The 19,932-nt window shown below is 43.4% G+C and overlaps 1 protein-coding gene across 2 annotated transcripts in view; it reads left to right on the top strand.

Annotated features, from left to right (window-relative positions):
* Positions 1-255: 255 nt before the first annotated feature.
* The window catches only part of LOC144691958 (galactosylgalactosylxylosylprotein 3-beta-glucuronosyltransferase 1-like), a 161,251-nt gene continuing 141,574 nt past the window's right edge, over positions 256-19,932 (top strand). The window contains exons 1-2 of one of the 2 annotated variants that reach the window (XM_078560527.1): positions 256-483; positions 6,179-6,252. The gene's annotated coding sequence lies outside the window, so the exon portion shown is untranslated. The remainder of the gene's footprint in view (positions 484-6,178; positions 6,253-19,932) is intronic. The other variant, XM_078560525.1, reaches the window with a different exon arrangement.

A 19,932-nucleotide genomic window follows, 5' to 3' on the forward strand; every position in this document is an offset into this window, starting at 1 on the left:
AACTGAATTAAAAATAACAACGTGACCATTTTTTGTCTACAGACTGTAATTTATATTTGATCAAATTAAGGACTTGATATCACACCCAAAGCTATAACTGTCACTAGGTACCATATCATTCAGTATTTCAACCACAGAACACCCTCAATGAGAATGCTTTTGGGCTGTTGGCATTTCTCTAGCAGTGCAGCTTTAAGGAGAATCTGCACAGGCGTAACAGGCATTTGCAGAGCTGACTTCAGCAGCTCTGCAGGATTCTGCTTGCTCAGTATTTCATTCATAAGCAGACTGGACACACACTGCACATCTTGCAACTGAGAAAGACCTAAAGAAACTTCTTTCTTCCTTTTAATCGTCCTACCAATTGTGGCCTTACTGAATAATAATTGAAACTCATATGCTGTGAGTAGCTTGCCTGGCTTTATTCTTCTGGATAGAGCAGTGCTGATGATTTGATGTCAGGAAAGTGCAGCAGTCACACCGGTAAGTAATAATTCATTTTACTTTACAGTATTTCTATTTTCTCCACTGGGTACTTGTAACATTTCCTGCATGATTGTAAAAGTGCTATTGTTCTAATTTCAATTGATGCAATGAACATGTCTAATGGCACAACTGTATCTGTTTAGTAAGTCCTTAGGGTTGTAATCAATAAATATCTGAAATTGAAAATAGGGACATTTTGTTGATTCTTTCTTCAGCTTTTTCCTCAGATGTTCTGAAATTTTTGGCACCATTTTAAGGGGGCAAGAACCAGCTTGCAAACAATGTTTGAACTTCACCTAAAGACAAGGTGCTTATGATTCAGAGTAATGCCTGGTATATATTTTAGAAGTTTACTCCATGCTTATTATTTTAATTTCAGTTGGGTACCAAGTATAATTTCAGGCATTTCATGTACAGACTGAGAATCAGGAAGCATAAGAAACACACCCTTTAAAATCTTCTTTCTTGAAATTGTCAAAATAAGCCCTAAAATAAGTTTAAAATATCATGCAAGAGAATTCTGTGTGGCACATCAAATAGGAAAATATGTAGAGGGACAATGCTTTATTACAATAAATAAGAGAACTTTTGATTAAGTGATTTTTATGGAGTTCTTATTGACAGCAGCCTATGCAACTCATGGGTTGACTCCCAGCAACCCAAAGAGTGCCCTAAGTTCCCATGAGCATGGAGGGCATTAGTTACCAGAGCCCCGAGAGTGAGGATCTTTCCAGAAGAATAAATAGCTAGGAGAGAAAGACAAGCCCTCTGATAGACGGCTGCTCTACCTGAAAGTGGCACAGAGTATTGGTGTTCCATGACCAATACTACTCTCAAATAACATTGGACTCTAGCTAAAAATCAATGTTAAAACCTATGGTCCTGTAGCGTCAGACAAAGTGGTTGCCAAAACCTTTGGAGAACTTTCCTTGCTTCTACAACTCAGGCAATATTATCTCCAGCCTGAATGAAAGAAGCTACGATGAAGCAGTGAGAAAGGAAATGGTTTATTTGGCCATTTAAAGTGACAATTGCAATAAGTGAGTAAGTTGCTGAAGCCCTAGTGGAAATACATTGGTCCTGTGGACTACGTTATTAGTGGTCTCTGTCACTCTGGGGCATTAGGTGAGACAGTAAGGAGATCCTATAAAGCTTCACTTTAATCTTCTTGCTTGGGAAAGAGCAAGCTTTGAGAAATGCTCAGATCAGCCCCTCTAGAATGTATTCACATATTAACATATTAGGAAGTGTTATTTCAGCTTCACCTTTTAGTCTTTCAGTATGATATTGAGATGATATTAATACTAAAAAGTGGAGCATATTGCTCAAATGCCATTAACCAATGAGGTACAATTGGTATTAAATAACTATGGGGCAAGCGTTGCAGGACCCTGTGAATTTACAGCTCACACAAAACAATCAGCAATACTAGAAAGCAAATGGTGAAGCTTCCTAGCTTGGATCATTTCCTTCCAGAGACTGAAACCATCGGAAATCAAATCCATTCTCTGCGCGCACATTGTCCAGGAACATGCTTTTCCTTAGCTACTTACCTCAGATGCATTATTGCCATCATCTGTAGCACAAAGATGTTGCTAATTTAAATTTGTAAGTGAATATACTTTACGGATATCCATGAGAAAATTAATGTTTCAGCTTGTAAACGTGCAACTGCTCATTGAGTCTTCAGATTGTGTATGGAATCAGGTGAAATGTAGCAAACCGGAATCTAAATCAAGTTCTCAGCAGAAAATTTAGTATCTCAGGGAGACGTCTGAACCCTGAAAAATAACAGCTGGCTTTGTGTCACGGTAACTCCCATTCCTGGGATCCTGTTACTGGTGAGAAATAAAGAAAAATGGGACCTTCTAAAATCTGCACTTCCAGTACATTGTCATTTTGAATCAGGATGAACTAAACCTTTCATAGAATGCAGTGACTGCAGAATATGGAAACATTACTGTTGTGTTTTTACAATGCTATTATAGGTACCAATCACTCATAATGGAGTAGGTAAACACATTGTGTGTTCATTTATTTAAACTAGGCACATGAGAACATATATACATGGTTAGAAAATTGAAGACACCAGCAGCAGAGCTGTGTGCTTTGCTCACAGGTCAGTGTGAAACTGAGACTAATTTACATGACACACTTCCCCTCTAGTGATGGCATGCTGCTATCCCTTAAAGGCATATTACAACACCCCCCTTTCTTTTTAAAGAATCTTTCCCCCATTCCAAAGAAGTATAACTATTTAAAATACATGTTCACACTTATTACCATTACATAAGGTGTAGGATTGGCGCATCTATGAGTCTCTAAAGTGTAGAGTTATCTGCTGGTATGCTCAGATCTTGTAATGTTAACTTCGTCTGGAGGTGCCTTTAATTGCTCACAATAATCTGCGGGATTATCATTCATTGATGTTCCTGGTATATTTTGGATCTTGTCCTAGATGCAATAAGACTGTATGGTGGTTGAGGAACTGGAATGGATCTGATTTACACCATACAATTGTGCCTTTGTGTGTAGTGACTTCTTAGGATCTTGGATCTGAACAAATCCTTGTCACCTCAGCTGGTGCCACATACCTTCTATGGGATCCTGGATGCGAATTTATTGTCCCAATTCTTTATACTTCGCAATTCTGTACCCGCATTTTTATCATGCACATTGGTCATCTTCTCTTGCAGTTTTTAAAAATTGCTCTCTAGTTTATGAGAGAATAGGATGGGTTAGAGTTGGTAAATTGGTACACACTGGTTTACCAAACATGAGTTCTGCCAGCGATGGAATAGTTGCACTTAAAGTGTCATTCTCAGATACAACATTGCAGTGTGCAGATCTTGCTTGGTCTGTCTACATTTGAGAATTAGGGATCTCGCTGAGTGAATCATTTGTTCAGCTAGTCCATTAGATCTAGGGAAATGAGAAGAAGCTGTAGCGTGATCGATATTCCACTTCTCACATATATCCTGAAATAGCTTGCCAATAAATTGCGGACTGTTATCTGGAATGATCTTCCTAGGCACGCCAAATAAACGAAAGATAGTACTTAGAGTGTGTGCGACAGTTATGCTTGATGTATTGTGCAATTGTTGAATAATGGGGTATTTGGTAAAGTAGTCGACAATGATGATGAAGTCAGGACATGAGAGAGGTTGGATGCGATTTTGGACCAAGGATAGGTAGGAACCTCGTGTAGGATCAGTGGTTCTTTGTGCTGACTTTGCCTATGCTCTTGACGTGACTCACATTTCTTGATGATGACTTCAAAGTCATTGTTCATACCCAGCAATGGACTGTTTCTCTTGCGAGTCTTCTTGTCCAATCTATGCCCATGTGTGAGTGATGAGGTTGTTGAAGAATTTCAGGTCACAAAGTATGATCTAGTATGATGATCTGCCTGCCTTTTAAAAATTACTCCCCAGGAGATGCCTAGCTCATCCCAGTAAGCTCAAAATGATCTCATGCTGAATTGAATCAGGTCATCCTTTGATGATTGTTTTCCACATTTCTGGAATTTGGAACCGTTTGCCATTTCATCTTGTAGCAGCTGGCATTTGAATTGCACAAAATGTACCAGATCAGTTTGGGAACATCTTCAGGCTCAATGTTACTGAAGTCAACTTGTAGATCCAAGGATATATCTTCTGTTTTCACTGGGTTAGGCAACCTGCTAAGCATATCCAATGTGACCATCAAGTTACCTGACTTGTACCTAATCTCACAGTTGTAATCTTTATCAAGAGGTGTAGCAATCTTTGTGGTGCGCTGGTCAATGGTTTTTGCCAAATCATTTCCAGTGGCTTGTGGTCAGTCTCTACCACAAATCTTTTGCCAAATAGATAGGAATGAAAACGTATGGTTCCAAACACTAAAGCTAGTGTTTCCCGTTCGATGTTGAAGTAGTTGGATTTCGTTATGGACAGAGATTTTGAAGCAAGTGCAATCGATTTGCCGTTTTGTAGTATGCGTGCTCCTGGACCTTTCCGTGTGGTATTTATCTCCAGAGTAGTTGTCTCCCTAGGATTGTAAAATTGCAATGTTGATGCTTTAGATAATGACTGTTTCAGTGCTTTGATGAGGTATTGGTGGTCTACATGCCACAAGAAAGGCAGATCCTTTCTCAACAATTCCCTTAGCGATGAAGATTTTTGAGCGAAATTGGGAATGTATAGAGAAAAGAAATTAACGAGACCTAGCCATCTTTGAAGAGGAGTTGGCATGGCTTTAGTGTTCTCTATTTAACTTGGACCAGGACATACGCCAACACTGGAATAAATCGAACCGAAGAAATTGATCTGTTGCACGTCGATTGCGCATTTCAGATTGTTGAACACTAATCCCTCATTACACGTCGCTTACATCAATAAGTGCAGGTTGTGATCAGGTTCGTGCTTTGTTCTTCCCACAAGAGCAATGTCATCGGAAATACAAATAAATCCTGGCACAGTGCATCTAACGCGGTCCATGTGAGCTTTAAAGAGATTCTGGCTGACGGATAGCCCGAAGGTAAGTATTTGAAAACAGTATCGTTCAAACAGGGCACGAAATGTAGTAAGCTCTTGGAACTTCTCTGTGAGATGTACTGACCAGTAGCCATGCTTGGCATCAAACTTTGAGAAGAACTTTTCACCTGCAAATCTCAGATTCAACTCTTCTAATGTGGGTATTTTGTATGGGCCACATTCCATAGTTACGTTTAAATGTCGTGGATCAAGGCATGCTCTCAATTATCCAACCTTCTTTATGACACATGAAATTGAGCTGCACCAGCCTTAGATCCAGCCCACACCCTGGTCACTCACCTTTCCCAACCAAGCTAACTCGGTGCTGGTCCTTTCGATACACTCTCCCATTCACTAAACTGACAGGCTATGAGCTGCAATCTCATCACGAGGCAAACGTCTGCTTACCAGCCCTTTATTTAAGCACTATCCTGGCCTGTGTCTTCCAAGCTTTTCTGTGCAGTCACCACACTGCGATTTCAAAATTCTCTGATGCTCTGAACTCCGTTGTGGTCTGACGAGAACATCACAGGTCATCTCATGCCATCTAAGACTGTTCATCATGTCATACCTGTACTTAATCTTGCCGCCAGGCTGTTTGACCACTGCTAAGCACCATGTCATGTTTTTTATAATGATTACAAGGCACCAACCGCTCATAAGGGATCGTGTAAACACATTTTAGGTTCATTTATTTAAACTAGGCACATGAGAACATATATACCTGAATAGAAAGCTTGAAAACATCAGCAGCAGAGCTGTGTGCCCTGTGATCTGCTCACAGGCCAAAGTGAAACTGAGACTGGATCACATGACACACTTCCCCTCTAGTGATGGCAGTGCTGCTATCTCTTAAAGGCATATTACAATAATTACCAAATTATTTCAAATCGACCACAACAAATTATGTTTCCCTCAGAAAAACATTCATTGCCTCAGGTCACAGATACTGCACCAGATTCATTTCTTCCTTCAGCCCAATGTTAACATTCTGGTGGCAACTCTTGCTCCCTAATTTATAACCATACACCCAGGAACTTCATGGAGGAAGAGGTATTAGCTTTCAATCTCATGATCACTTGGGTGGATGAAATATTTGCAGGTGGTGCTGTAATTTCCACTTCTTTCTTTTGCTGGATTTTACTCTTCAATTTCTCTTCCTGCTTTCCTACCTTCAGAACATCCCCCTTCAACTGGGCAACTGGGAGCTGCAGCAGATGTTTTGGGCCATGGACATCTCCATTAGTTAGAGGTATGTCTGACAAGTGGGAATATTGATATTATTGGCATCTCAGAGCATTGTTGACAGCAGTGGATAACCAATAGTTAGAGCAGAGAGGATAGAAAATATTTGATAACAATAGGCATGCAAACAGAGGTGAGGAACCTCTGAGGTGAAGAGGTGAAGAGTCATACGGACTTGAAATGTCAACTGTGTTCCTTTCCGCAGATGCTGTCAGACCTGCTGAGTTTTTCCAGCTATTTTTGTTTTTGTGTGAGGAACCATGTGATCGATAAGAAGTGATACAGCACGTGTAGAAATGATGAATATAGGAGCTGAAGGGGATAAGGTTTAAAAGATATGGATGAAACTGAATGTTAAGTGGTAGACTATTGCCTAGTCATTGTACAATTACTTACAACACAGAAACAGAACATTCGGCCCAACTATTCTGTGCCAGTGTTTCTGCTTTTCACAGGCATTACCTCATTCTACTTCTCGCCCAATCACCATAACCTTCTATTCCTGTCTCCCTCATGTACTTATCCAGTTTCCCTGTAATAGAACAGCAGCACAAAGTCAGCAGGTGAACAGGGAGCTGGCAGACAAGAACAGTTGCAAAACATTGTCATGTTAATCCTGGCAGTTGAATGGGCAGATCCGAGATGATCAGAGAAGGGCAAGATTACAAACAGATTTAAACAGTAGGACAGTCAGGATCTGGTACCTCTCACACCATGTGAATCAGGCTTTTGGAGCAGAGACTGTGTTGGATCTGGTGTTTAGCAATTCCCCAGAGCTGTTTTGGAACCTGGAGACAGATGAACAGCTGCCATTCAATAACTATTGTATTATTCTCAAAGTTAAGACCAAAATTACCACCCATAACCACTCATACCCTCTATGCCAATCTATGTCCCCCACCTACCCCCATAATCTCTCATATCCTTCATGCCAACTATGCCCTCACTCACCCCAAAGGCCCTTTATAGTGTCTATGCCAACTTACTGCCAACTCATGCCAACCCATGCCCCCAACCCACCACCCTTTGCCTTAACACTGACTATGACAACTCAGCCAGTATCCACCATTGGCAGATCTCATGCAGAGAAGAGATAAAATGATGTTCTAAGTGTCTATTGCAGACTTCACTATATTGAAAAAAACCTCTCATTCATTAAAAACCCATTTACTACATTTACATTCCTTCAACTAATTAAAGCCTTATAATGACAAAGGTTTCATTCAAGTGCTCAATCTCTTATAACAACAAGCATTGGGATTCATAGTCCCACATCAAAGAGTCTATAACTACTTGTAGGTGTCAGTCAAACTGCAAAATAGCAGACACCCTACTGTGATAATGGCTGGTTTTGAAATCAGTCATGCAGTACTAATCCAGTAAGGGAAACTCTCAGGCTTGTTGAGCCTCTCGGGCATGGCGAAAATCTGAGCCTAGTTGAGTTAGAAAAAATAAATTGGGAAATCATTCTTAAAAGTAGAAGAAAATGGAATGTATTTTAAACTATTAAACTGAATGAAACAACAGGGTATTATATTCCATTTTAAGAAAAGCAAAATGACAGATGGCCTAGACTACAATGGTTTCAGAAGGAGCTTAGAAAGAACCTTAAAAAGCAAGCGAGCACAAGCTTGTCCCTGCTGCTCAGCTGCCTGGTAGTTAAAATCTACCCCAATGTATTGTACAATACATGTTTAACAGAATAGTGGTATAAGGGAGAATGGAGCCAAATCTATTGACATTGTGGCTGATCATCTTTTGCTGATGCTACTGGGAAAAGTGATGGTGACGCAATCAAATAGAAATTAACACTATATTGTTATGGAATGAACCATTTAAAATTGCCAGCATGAAAATGTGGAGAGAGGGGTAGAAAACCTATCATATGAAGCTGGCAAGCAGAATCTGTATTGCAGCCAAGCTATTTGGGAAGATAAAACCAGCCACTGTCTTTTATTATGAAGCTGCACTTCTCTTCGAATAATAGTTTTATAAATATTACCCAGTCCAGTACTCAAGATGCAGTAAACCATCAAAGTTTCAACAGAGTACTTGACAACTCAGCGGGATTTTAATAAAAAAAGAGACTTGAATTTATATAGCATTTTTTCACAATCACCAGACATCTTGAGTCACTTTACAGGCAATGAAGTACAGGTCCCATGTACAAAATGCTGCACCTTCAGGACTGAGATTTTGGATTTTTCCAGATTTTGGATCAGGGTGGACACATTTTCTGTTGTCACATAACTTTATTTAAAGGAATGCAGTACTGAGGCCTGAACTGAAATTCAGAAAGCAGCATTGCCAGAAGCTCACTGCTGCTCAGCCGAACCTTACCCCAACTCCTGTGATCCCTTCACTGGGATTTGGTGAAGATAAATAGACTCTAGTTTTGGTTGGAAGGAATTAATTGACCCAGCTCTGTTTACAGAAGGGTTATTTGTTGCCGAACGATGCCATTAACGTTATATTGGAAATTGGTGCACAGGACATATAACGCAGCTTCTTCACCCTGATTCGAACCATGAGTTCCCTGGGGCTGCAGGCCCTGATGGAGAGAACGCCTGACTCTATCCCGACAGTGGAACAGGCAGCTTTGTGTCCAGAGAATAGCGAGGGCCAGGGGAGGCAAATCTTAAAGCACTGCAGTAGACTCAGGTGCTGTGTGTGCACAACTCTCACTGATTCTGTCCTCTGGGATCAGCCTGGGAATGGCCTCTTCAATCCCGAGCTTATTCTGTTCCGGGAGTGACGCCCAGGACTCCCAATCGAGAGGAACATATCCAGTTTTTGGACAATTCCGGTTTTTGGACAGCCAGAATTTGGACAATGTACCTGAACTTTTGAAATGTATAGTCACCGTTGTAGTGATAGTCAATTCTGCCCATAATAAACTCCCACAAACAACAACATGATAATGACCGGATAGTTGTTCTTTGGTGACATTGTTTTCCACAAAGCATGGGGGCAACAACCATCACAGCTTTTGTATAGTGCAGGAGGAGCTCAAGGAGAGAGCATGGGTGGTGTACAACTCATGGAAAAAATTTACCCAGGTATTGATTCCAAAGACACAACTACCTGCACCTGAAAAAAAAACCGAATGTCCAGTGCTGACTCGAGGGAGCCCACCATGCAATCGATGATGAACAACAAGGGTTTTAACACGGGTTTACATTTGTCATTCATCTCAGTTTTTAAGATAGGATGATATTCTAGCCTTTTTTTTCGTCGTTTTTTTTTACATACTTTGCAGATCCTCGCAGGAGTTTGATCTAAACTTGAGTCGATATTAACCTGTTGCCTGCTGCCACTGTGAGTCTGTGGACAGCTCCAACCTCCTACACTGAAGTTCAGAATGGAACTCAAACACTCTACCCTGGCCCTTGAACTTTCCAGCATTGCTGCTGTGCCAGTTAAAACAAGGCCCGTGTTGTCCACAATTGGATGCACTATCCAGCAGCTGTACTAATTAAGCAGCAATTTAGTTGGTTGGGAGGAGTGAAACTCTTTCGAGTTACCAACAGTCACAGATTGCAACTTCTTTCGAGTACAATCACAGTTCTTGGTTTTCCGGGAGTGGGACATGAACCCACAACCCTCTGATTCAAAGGCGAGGGTGCTATGAACTGAGCCACAGCTGACACTTCTGGGAGGAGTGAAAGCAGCATTGTTGAGGCACAGCTATAAATTATTTTATTCCTGCCTGGGTTCAGATTGCAAAAACAGTTTAGCAGCAAAATTCTATTCACCATTTGGGTTTGTTTATTTCTACAATCTATGGGCAATTAATCTTTTATTTAGAAAAATGAAGTCTACCTTTAATGTTTGAATTTCTTTATGACATAAATGGATATATGGTGGTAGTGTGTTACAGTTCACTCAGGAAGTCCAAGTTTCTTTGCCGACTTATACTTTTTACATGCGTGTTGTATTCTGGAGCTGTGGATAGTGATGGTAGAGGCGCCGCTGTTTTTTCCATCACATGGCTGACCATGATTTTCTCCCACTCTTTCAGCCTGCCATTGGCATGTGTTGGAAGGATTGGCAAATTGATGCTCAACCTGTTTGGCTGCATTATTAAGGCACCTTCCTTGGCCATCAAGCCTTGGAGTGAGACTCAAATCAAGAGCTCTGGCTCAGAGGCAGGGACACTAGCCATTGCACCAAAAGACTTTCAAATGGATATTTACTTATCAAATTCTACCTAGCTGTTTTATATTGCAATCTTATTTTAATGTTAAATTTAGCAAATGAAGGTATAAAGTTCCCACAACAGGGGAGATGGAAGTGGGGAGGGCATTTACCAAACCATTCAGACAGTTTGTGGAATGTTGTTTCTTATCTATTGTTCCTTCTTGTGAGCCATCCCGAATTGCTGGGGAAGGCTTTAAACTCGTTGCCCATGTGTAAAACAGTCATTGTGAATCAGCCACCAATTTTCTTTTAATTAATATCAACTTAAAAACAGGAGAAGAATGTTGTTCCCGGGGAAACTCCACCTAGGGAAACCCTGCCTGATTTGATTGGTGCCCATAATGGGCAGCTCCCAACTGTTGGCTTCCTTGCCTGCCAGGAACGAATAATAGAAAACATGATCTGGAAGAGTTGAATGAGGACATGATGAGAGAGACAAATGAACGAGGGTCTTTTTCCTAAGGTACAGCCCGTCAGATTCATAGAAAGGGCCAACTGGAGAAAGTACATTTTTGTTCTGTATGTATTATTTTCTTTGTTACAAGGAGTGATACAGAATCACATGCAGTCAGATTTACTACAAATGTTTCTCTGTTCACTTAACAATTGCAAATTGAACTATTTTGTTGAATTGTGTTCAGCCTTGTCTCAGAAAAGTCTGCCTTCCGATAGATTGTAAATGCACACTTGGATGCATATGCAAAATTACAATCTCTGCTCCATTGAACATACACACAGCCCTATTCCATTTGTAAATCTGTCTGCCTCTCGAACTTTCTTTCCTCCTTTAAGATGATCCTTACAACTTTTAACCAAGTTTATGATCATCTGCGCTAATATTGTTTTATGTGACTTGGTGTAAAACCTTGCATGACAATGCTCCTGTAAAGTAACTGGAGACGTTGTATTTACGTAGCACCTTTAAGGTAATAAAAATTGTTGTTATTGACATGATTTTTTTTTAAAGTTGCCATCTGAATGTGAGTTACATTTTGAGGCCCTGACATTATGGCTGGAATTTTCCAGCCCCGTTGGTGCCAGGGGTTATGCTGGGCATGGGTGGGTTGGGGTGGGTGGGGTGGGGGGGGGTAGACATTATGGCGAGAAGAACGTTTGTTTACACCGTTGTGAAACCAGTTTGCGATCGTCCGCTCCACCCGTAAATGATGGGCCACGTTTCCCACCCCCACATGTCAGGAACATCATTTTAGTACATTTGTTTCCAATTATAAGCCCTGCTCACCAGAATCATCCCCTTCATATCAAATATACCACCCACGTCAGTGTGACTTCAGAACAGCGTGCTCCAAGACTGCCTTTAAAAGGCTCACAGCTGGCGAACTGAACTTCAAGCGGAACTCGGAGGTGAGTGTTCACAACCTTGTGCAGCCTTCGCAAGCATCAGGGATGAGGCATTTGTCGAGGGCACAGGCAAGGGCTAGCTTTCAGTGCGGTGCCAGGGCAAGGGTTCCAGTGCGGGTCAGACTGGGGTGGCGGGGGGGCGGGGGGCAAAGCAGCACATACTGAAGAAAATACACAAGTACATGCTGTGGGGGTGGTGGGGAATGCAAGCCAGCACAGACTGAAGGAAATACTCAAACACATGCCGGGGAGATACGGGAAGGGGTGGTGGGGTGAGAGAAACAGCCGTGCACTTGGAAAAGCTTGTCAAAAGTGAGCATTCTTCAGCAGCTGAGACCGTTCAGCTGCAGCTCCATTGAGATGCTTGGAGTCGGGTCTCTGAAGTTTCTCTGCCCACTCAAGCAATGCAAAAGCATGAAAGTGCCACTAAATGCCCCAGAACATTTCACCCCTCAGGCACAGACTGCAAATTAATGTGCGTTTTAGGGGGCAGCAAAGCAATTGGCCGACTGGGCAAGTTGTACAATCCGCTTGCAAAAGGTGGGCAGGGCACAGTCACTGGTGGAGATGCTCACAGCCCCTTGCAATGTTTTTATTAAGGTCTGGACCAGTATCCATCATGGTTCAAGCTAACAGTGCAGCCTTGCAGTGCGGGTTAGGAGAATGCCTGCGCCTGAGCTGAGAGTACAGCATGCAGTCCAGTGGCCGAAGCTGCTGTCAATCGGCCAAGTAGAGTATGGCAGAGGTGGGTGGGGTTTCAGACAGCCAATGAGCGACTACACACTGGCCATCCAAGTGGGGGCCAGCACTCTCCTGCATGTGTGAAGTGGCCTTCAGACTTTAACCAAGAGAGGTTCATAGTACACTCATGCTAACCCATGTGTCTCTCTTTTTGATCCTGCAGGAGGAGAACATCAGGATCATGGAGCCTGGTGACTTAGCAGCAGAGGTGCCTGTCTCGGCAAAGGAAGGAGCACCTCCTTGAAGATGAGGGTGGCAGTCCTGCTGCATATGCAGCTGAAGATCCACAGAAAGTTGTCACTTCTAGGCTTCTCATTAGACACAGGGTCTATAGAAGGCACCTGTCACTCCTGCAGATGACCGAGAACCAGTGTCGCCAAAGACTGCACATGTCTAGGGAACTGATTGGTCACATATACCATCTGCTGTAGGATTTGGCACCATGGGGAAATGAACAGCATCCACTGCCAGTGGCTGCAAAAGTGACAGCGGTGCTCAATTTTTACACCAGTGGCTCCTTCCAGGGCTCCACAGGTTACCTGTGTGGGATCTCACAAGCCTCCATGCACAAGTGTATCCAGGAGGTCACGGATGCTATGTTCACAAAGGCACAGAACTTTGTGCATGTCGACTGGGATCAGGCAAACCAGACAGCCAGAGCGCTGGGATTTCCACAGATGTCAGGTTTCCCACAGGTGCAGGGTGCCATCGACTGCACTCATGTGGCTCTCAGATCTCCATGGCAACAATCATTCAACCACGTCAACCACAAGGGCTTCCACTCACTGAATGTCCAGCTGATTTGTGACTACCACAAACATATCCTACAAGTCTGAGCATGATTTCCAGCGAGCATCCCCGACTCCTACATCCTTATCGGGTCTCAGATCCCTGACATCTTCCAGGGTCCCAAGAGGCTGCAGGGTTGGCTCACTGGGGTCAAGGGCTACTCACAGATGACGTAGCTGATGACGCCCATGCGACAGCCTCAGTCTGCAACAGAATGACGGTATAACAAGGCTCATGCTGCGACCCAGACTTTGGTGGAGTAAATGATAGACATTTTAAAAATGAGGTTCCGGTGCCTCAACAGGTCTGGTGGACACTGCAATACAGTCCCCAAAGGGTGTTGTGCATCATTATCGCTTGCTGCGCGATCCACAGCCTGGTGTTGCAATGGGGAGATGACCTAGCTGAGGAGGAGATGGAGGAGGTGCACGTATCCTCTGATGAGGAGGATGTCGAAGGGGATGATGATGATGAGGTCCGCGAAGGCAAGGATGCAGCGATGAGGTCATCACACTGGCCAGACAAGCTAGGTGCACTCAGGAGGCCCTCATAGCCACAGGTTTCATACAGGATGATGATAAAATGTATATTTATAGAGTCATAGAGGTCTACAGCACAATAAAAGGCCCTTCGGCCCATTGAGTCTGCGCCGGTCAAACAAGTACCTAACTATTCTAATCCCATTTTCCAGCACTAGACCCATAGCCTTGTATGCCATGGCATGTCATGCAGTGAGGACAGTCCTGACATCCTCACCCTGCATCTGTGAACGTTTGACTCCTGTGTGGCTGATGGCAGTGCACATACCCTCAGTGCTCAGGCTCATGTCATGGAGACGCAGCAGAGGCCCTAATAGCTTCTAGATTACAGGAGGATGATGACGACATGCGGTGAGGACACTCCATAGATCTGCGCATAGCCTCTGTGAATGTCTGACTCCTGTCTGGCCAAGGGTAGCTCACTTGCACTCTGTGATCAGGGTCAAATCATGGAGACGCAGCCATGAAACTTTAGAAGCACCTGATGCTTTGTCAGCCTTCATCACCTGTCCCCTTCAGGAGCACAGCATCACTGGTCACGGATGCTGAAGAGATGGGGGCCAGCCCCACCTCAAAGGTGCTGAGAGCACACAGAGAGAATGAGAGAACTCTGTGATGCCTGCCCACCACATTCTGGCAACAATGACAAGCACTATTGTGGTGCAAGCATCAGTAATGTGTCCAGTGAGTGTGAAGCCAGACCATCACTTTGGTCTGAAGGTTACACACTGCACAGGGAAGTGGCCTTGGCCTGAGACACTTGCCTTTATCTTGTGCAGAACCAAGGTTTCACATCTAAGTGACATGAACACTGCTCATCATAACAAGGAGCCACAGGCAAGGAGACATTCTTGGGGGTTTATTTACAATAGTGAACATTAAGTGGAAGTGATTAACACCCGTGCCCAGGCTGTGCAACTAGGTGTCAGCTGTGGCTCAGTTCATAGCACCCTCACCTTTGAGTCAGAAGGTTGTGGGTTCATGTCCCACTCCCGGGAAAAAAAAGTCAAGAACTGTGAATGTACTCGAAAGAGTTACATCTTCTTAACCTTCCTAACCCTGCCGCTACGTCTTGGTGCTGCCCGACATCCACAGCGGAGGTGGAGGCAGCCTGCTGACTGCTACACCCTGTCTGTGATGACTTTGATAGGCGTCCTCTGGAGGGCCGAGACCTGGAGGGCCCCGGCCTGCTTTCGGGGTCCTGTTGTGTGGTAGTGGCACCCTCTTCGGTCTGTGGAGCTGGAGCTGCTGGAGTCACAGGAAGAGGGGATTCAGATGGGCCAGATACTCCCGGAGTCACCTGGGTGGATGGCCCCAGAGTTTGCACCTCCTCCCTATGGGTGCCCATGGGCCCCTGGCTGATGCTTAAGGGGAAGGGGAAGCTGGAGTGAGGTCGTGCTGGCCCACACCCCTCTCGTGCACACACTTTCAGAGGCCAACTATGGCATCAGTGATGGAGTTGAGCCCATGCAGAAATGCAGGAGTGCCATCCTAGACCAAGGTCTCCGTGGCGGCAGCCATCCTACAATGTTGACCTCGTTGCGTTGGCATACTGGCACTATTACCTCCGACTGAAGATGGATGGACTCCTACATTGTGCCTTGTAATCTGAGGAGTGCAGTGAACATCCTTTCCTGATGTTCCTGAGCTTGCCTTTGCAGCTCCAGCAACTGTGACATGACTGAGTCCAGAGGCTTGTCATCTGACTCGGACTCAGCAACTTTCTTGCCTCCAGCAATCCTCTGAGTGCCAGATGCCAGGGAAGTCCCTGCCGCTGCCTGCTGTGGATCAGACAGTGCGATGCGCTCACCAAATTGTGATCCCAAGCTTCTGTAAAGCTAGGTCCCACTGAGGTGTGTGTCTTTGTGCTGGTGGAGGGTGTGGGTGAGCACTGTGACTGGACGTCAAAGAGGTTGCCTCCAGATTCCTCTTCAGAGGTTTCTTCGGGGCTTGATTGGAGGCCCTGGGTCATGGACTCGGTCGGCTGTTTCCCAGATGTGCCTGCGAAAGCAAGGGGAGATAATTAGTGCATGGCCGTGGCCTGTTAAACAGGACACATTACTCACAGCATGATTGTCTGATGGATGTTGCACTGCTGGACCCTCACTTGGTAGAGCAGCGCTGACCTCACTGTCGGCACAGGACCAGTCCAGATCGTCTCTGTCAGCTGGATGGCTCTGTTTTCAAAGCCCATGAGGACCTTGATTTCAGGCATTTCTCCACTGGTCTGCGACTGCTCCCTTTTGTTGTTTGCCAACTTGTCCTGCATGAATACAAATGGGGAGAGTGTAAGCAGGGCGCCTGCCAGGCCAGATGATAAGTATGCCTGGTATGTGTGGGTGGTGAGTGGTCCAATGGATGAGATGAGGACAATGAAGGTGTGTGTGAGAGAGAGTGAATGGTGATGTCCCTTGCACTGGCAGTGAGTGAGGGCCCTGTGGATGTGTGATGGGTTTGTGAGTGTGTGATTTGAAAGTCATGAGAAGAGTGACTTACCCTGGAGGAACAGAGAAGGTCATTCATCCTCTTGCGGCACTGGTTGGCTGTCCTCTTTTGAAGGGCTTTGGCGCTGACCACCGCTGCCACCACCTCCCAAGCTGGATTAGTCAGGTGGCTGCCAATCCTGCGACCAAAGCGGAAAAGCGGGGTTAGAGGACATCACGGCGAGCCTCCACTGTATCCAAAAGGTGCTGTAGGGTTGCATCATTGAACCTGGGGGCTGCAGTCTATTTGCCTTTCAGGGCTTGTCTTCTTTGCAACAGTCGTGTGCTAGAAGCACTGAGAGTTGTGCGCGTGGCTGCAATTTAAATATGGCGCCTGGCGTGAGGAAGCAGCGAGATGATGGCATGGCGGGTGAATGAAAGCCTGTCCGCCAAGGAAATTGCGTGTTTCCCAGGAATGCATAATTAATGTAGTGGGTTTGGGACGATATGGCGTGAAAAGCCGCCATTGCGGCCGACGGGTAAAACACCATTTTACTCACCTGCTACCACACTTAGTGCAAATCTGGGATGATTCTGCCCAAAGTATTTGTTTAGTTTCTCTGCCACTTCCTTATTCCCCATTATAAATTCTTCTGTCTCTGCCTGTAATGGATCCACATTTGTCTTTGCTGATCTTTTCCTTTTTACATACCTATAGAAGCTTGTACACTCCATTTTTCTGTTTCTTGCTAGTTTACTTTCATATTCTATTTTCTCTTTCTTTATCAGTTTCTTGCTCTCCTTTGCTGAATTTTAAAATGCTGCCAATTCTCAGGCTTACTACTTTTATTTGGCCTCTCCCTTTGATCTGATACAATCTTTAACTTCTCTTGTTACCCATGGTTGGATTACTTTCCTTGTTGGGTTTTTGTGCCTCAAATGAATGTAAATTTGTTGTAAACCATGTATTAATTCTTTAAATGTTAGCCATGTCTTGTCCACCATCATGCCTTTTAATATAGTTTCCCAATCTACCACAGCCAATTGTCCCCTCATATCTTTGTCATCTCCTACGTTTACATTTAGGACCTTAGTTTTGGTTTGAACTATATCACTTTCAAACTTCATGTAAATTTCTATCATATTATGGACACTGTTCCCTAGAGGCTCCTTTACAAGGAGATTATTAATTAGCCCTTTCTCTTTGCACAATACAATGTTTATAGTTCTCTGATCAACTATAAAGAAGATTCAACCATTTGGGCTCAGACCCTGTTACTGAGGGTATCATATGGGCAATGCGATTGCAGTGCAAATGGGTCCCAGTAAATCAAAGTGGTTGCCAACAGAAGAATAAATATTAAGGCATGAATGGAACAATTGTTGCCATTGATTAAATACTGTATGGAGTATCTTTAACTAGGCCAAGGACAGTATGGGTCAAATTGCCAAACCTAGACATAGAACTTTCCAATTCTTTAATTATCAAGGACATCAGGTTTCATTGTGTTTCTTGTTATTTTATACTTAATGTCCCAGTAGATTCAACAAATTCTTGTTTGATTTTTGATCTCATATTGTTGCTTTTCTGTTGTCAATTCCAATCTGGTTTAACTTTTTTTTTGACAGAAGTGCAATTGATTTCTTTTCATTTCTTTCACCCAAGTCAGCTCTGTTTAAATAGGAAATGAAATCTTTGCAAGTAAACTGCAGTCACTGTAGGACACATCCAAACTGTAAATGATTATGCTGCAAAATTACACAGCACTGGGCTATTATCACTTCACACTATTGACACGATTAGCTGCTTAACATAAACTGACATCAGTAAGAACTGACCCAAACATTCTCTTCTAACTACAGACACATGTAACTATCCAGTCAGACATCTTTTTTATTATTAATTCTTGAGATATTGGCATTGCTGATAAGGTTGGGCAATTTGCCAACTCTTCTTTGCCCTTGAGAAGGTGCTTATGAGTCTGCTTCTTGGATGACTGCTTGTGGTGAAGGTATTCACGCAGTGCTGTTTGGTAGGCAGTTCCAGGAATTTTGAACTAGTGACGAGGAAGGAACATCAACATATGCCCAAGTCAGGATGGTGTGTGACTGGAGGGGAGCTTGACAGTGATGGTGTCCCATGCAATACTACTGCCATGCATATGATGTGCAAGGGAAAATGCATTTGGATAAAAAGCTGACAGAATGTTTGAAAAAGTGAAAGTATGTAAAACATATAATTGAAATGACTTTAATGGCATAAGAAAGAGGGCTGTGGGGAAAGTAGTTGCTTTCAAACCAGTGTCCTCAGCACAGGAGCCTGCAACTAAAATGTTTGGAAATATTCAAAGTTGGGGAGGCAGTTGGCACATAGTATATACCTGATGGAAAGAATTTTGCAGGGCTGTGGAGAAAGAGCAGGGGAATGGGACTAATTAGATAGCTCTTTTAAAAAGTCCACACAGGCACATGGGCTAATTGGCTTTCTTCTACACTGTAGTATTCTAACATTCTATGTGCTGCTAAATATGAAGACATTTTACCTGACCTAGAATTACAATGTGCTTAGACACCTGCACAGATCCTCAATACCAACCATTATACTTGAAATATTTTGACAGCGCAGTGGCAGTCTCTAAACATTTAAATTAGTGGCAGCTTAGCTTAAAGAAAGTAAAGAAAGGAAAATGAGCATTTCACAACCTAAGGACATCACACTGCATTTCATCGCAAATGAAGTATTTTTGAAGTGTAGTCACAGTGCATAGCTAACTCCCACAAACAACAATGAGATACTGACCAGATAATCTATTTTTCTTTCAAAGTGGTGTTTGTTGAGGAATAAATGCTGGTCAGGATAAAGGAAAGAACTGCCCTGCTCTTATTCAAACTAATACCTCGGGATCTTTCACACCCACTTGAGAGGAATGTAAAGAGTTTAATATCTCATCTGAAAGATGCCACCTGCCTCGCAACCTTCTGACTAAAAAGTACTCAAGGGTCCAAGAGATGTCTAGGCTGTTTTGGCATTGCACATTGTACACCTGGTTTGAGTCACGTCCAGGGAATCTCACATCAGAACTTGAAATTTACACTATTGCTTTAGTGATTGCATCCTTGGTTAGGTAAGAGCTGCTAAATTTTTTTCCTAAGCTGGAACCATAGATTGGATGAAAAGAATGCTGTCTTTTTTCAAAGCCTATTTTAATACTAATTATTTCCCTACCTGCTCAGTTCAATCCATGAGTCTAGGGCAGACTCAGTTTCTAGAGCACTTCCAATCATCAAGAGACTTTTGCTATTGTAAAATGCATTAATGACTATGACTCATCCGTATATCTCGACATTAATATAATGAAACTGAATTGCAAATGTTGTCATCACATAAGCAACACTTGTGATTTAAAATCATTGCACATTATAGCCAGCATGACAGCTTTGCTCCAAACACTATGGCTGAGAAATTCGAGATAGGGGCCATGTGAAATTTATGCTGGGAAGTCATTATCATTAGAATTGGGTGCAATCAATATTACCCATGCTGTTTATTGGCAGCATTCCATTCTTTGGGGTGGAGGGCAGCTGGGAGGCAAGAAATCGGGCATCATGGCGCTACTGAGAGACAGCCTGAAT

This window comes from Cetorhinus maximus, chromosome 16, assembly GCF_964194155.1.
Source record: "Cetorhinus maximus chromosome 16, sCetMax3.hap1.1, whole genome shotgun sequence".
NCBI classification, from domain to species: domain Eukaryota; kingdom Metazoa; phylum Chordata; class Chondrichthyes; order Lamniformes; family Cetorhinidae; genus Cetorhinus; species Cetorhinus maximus.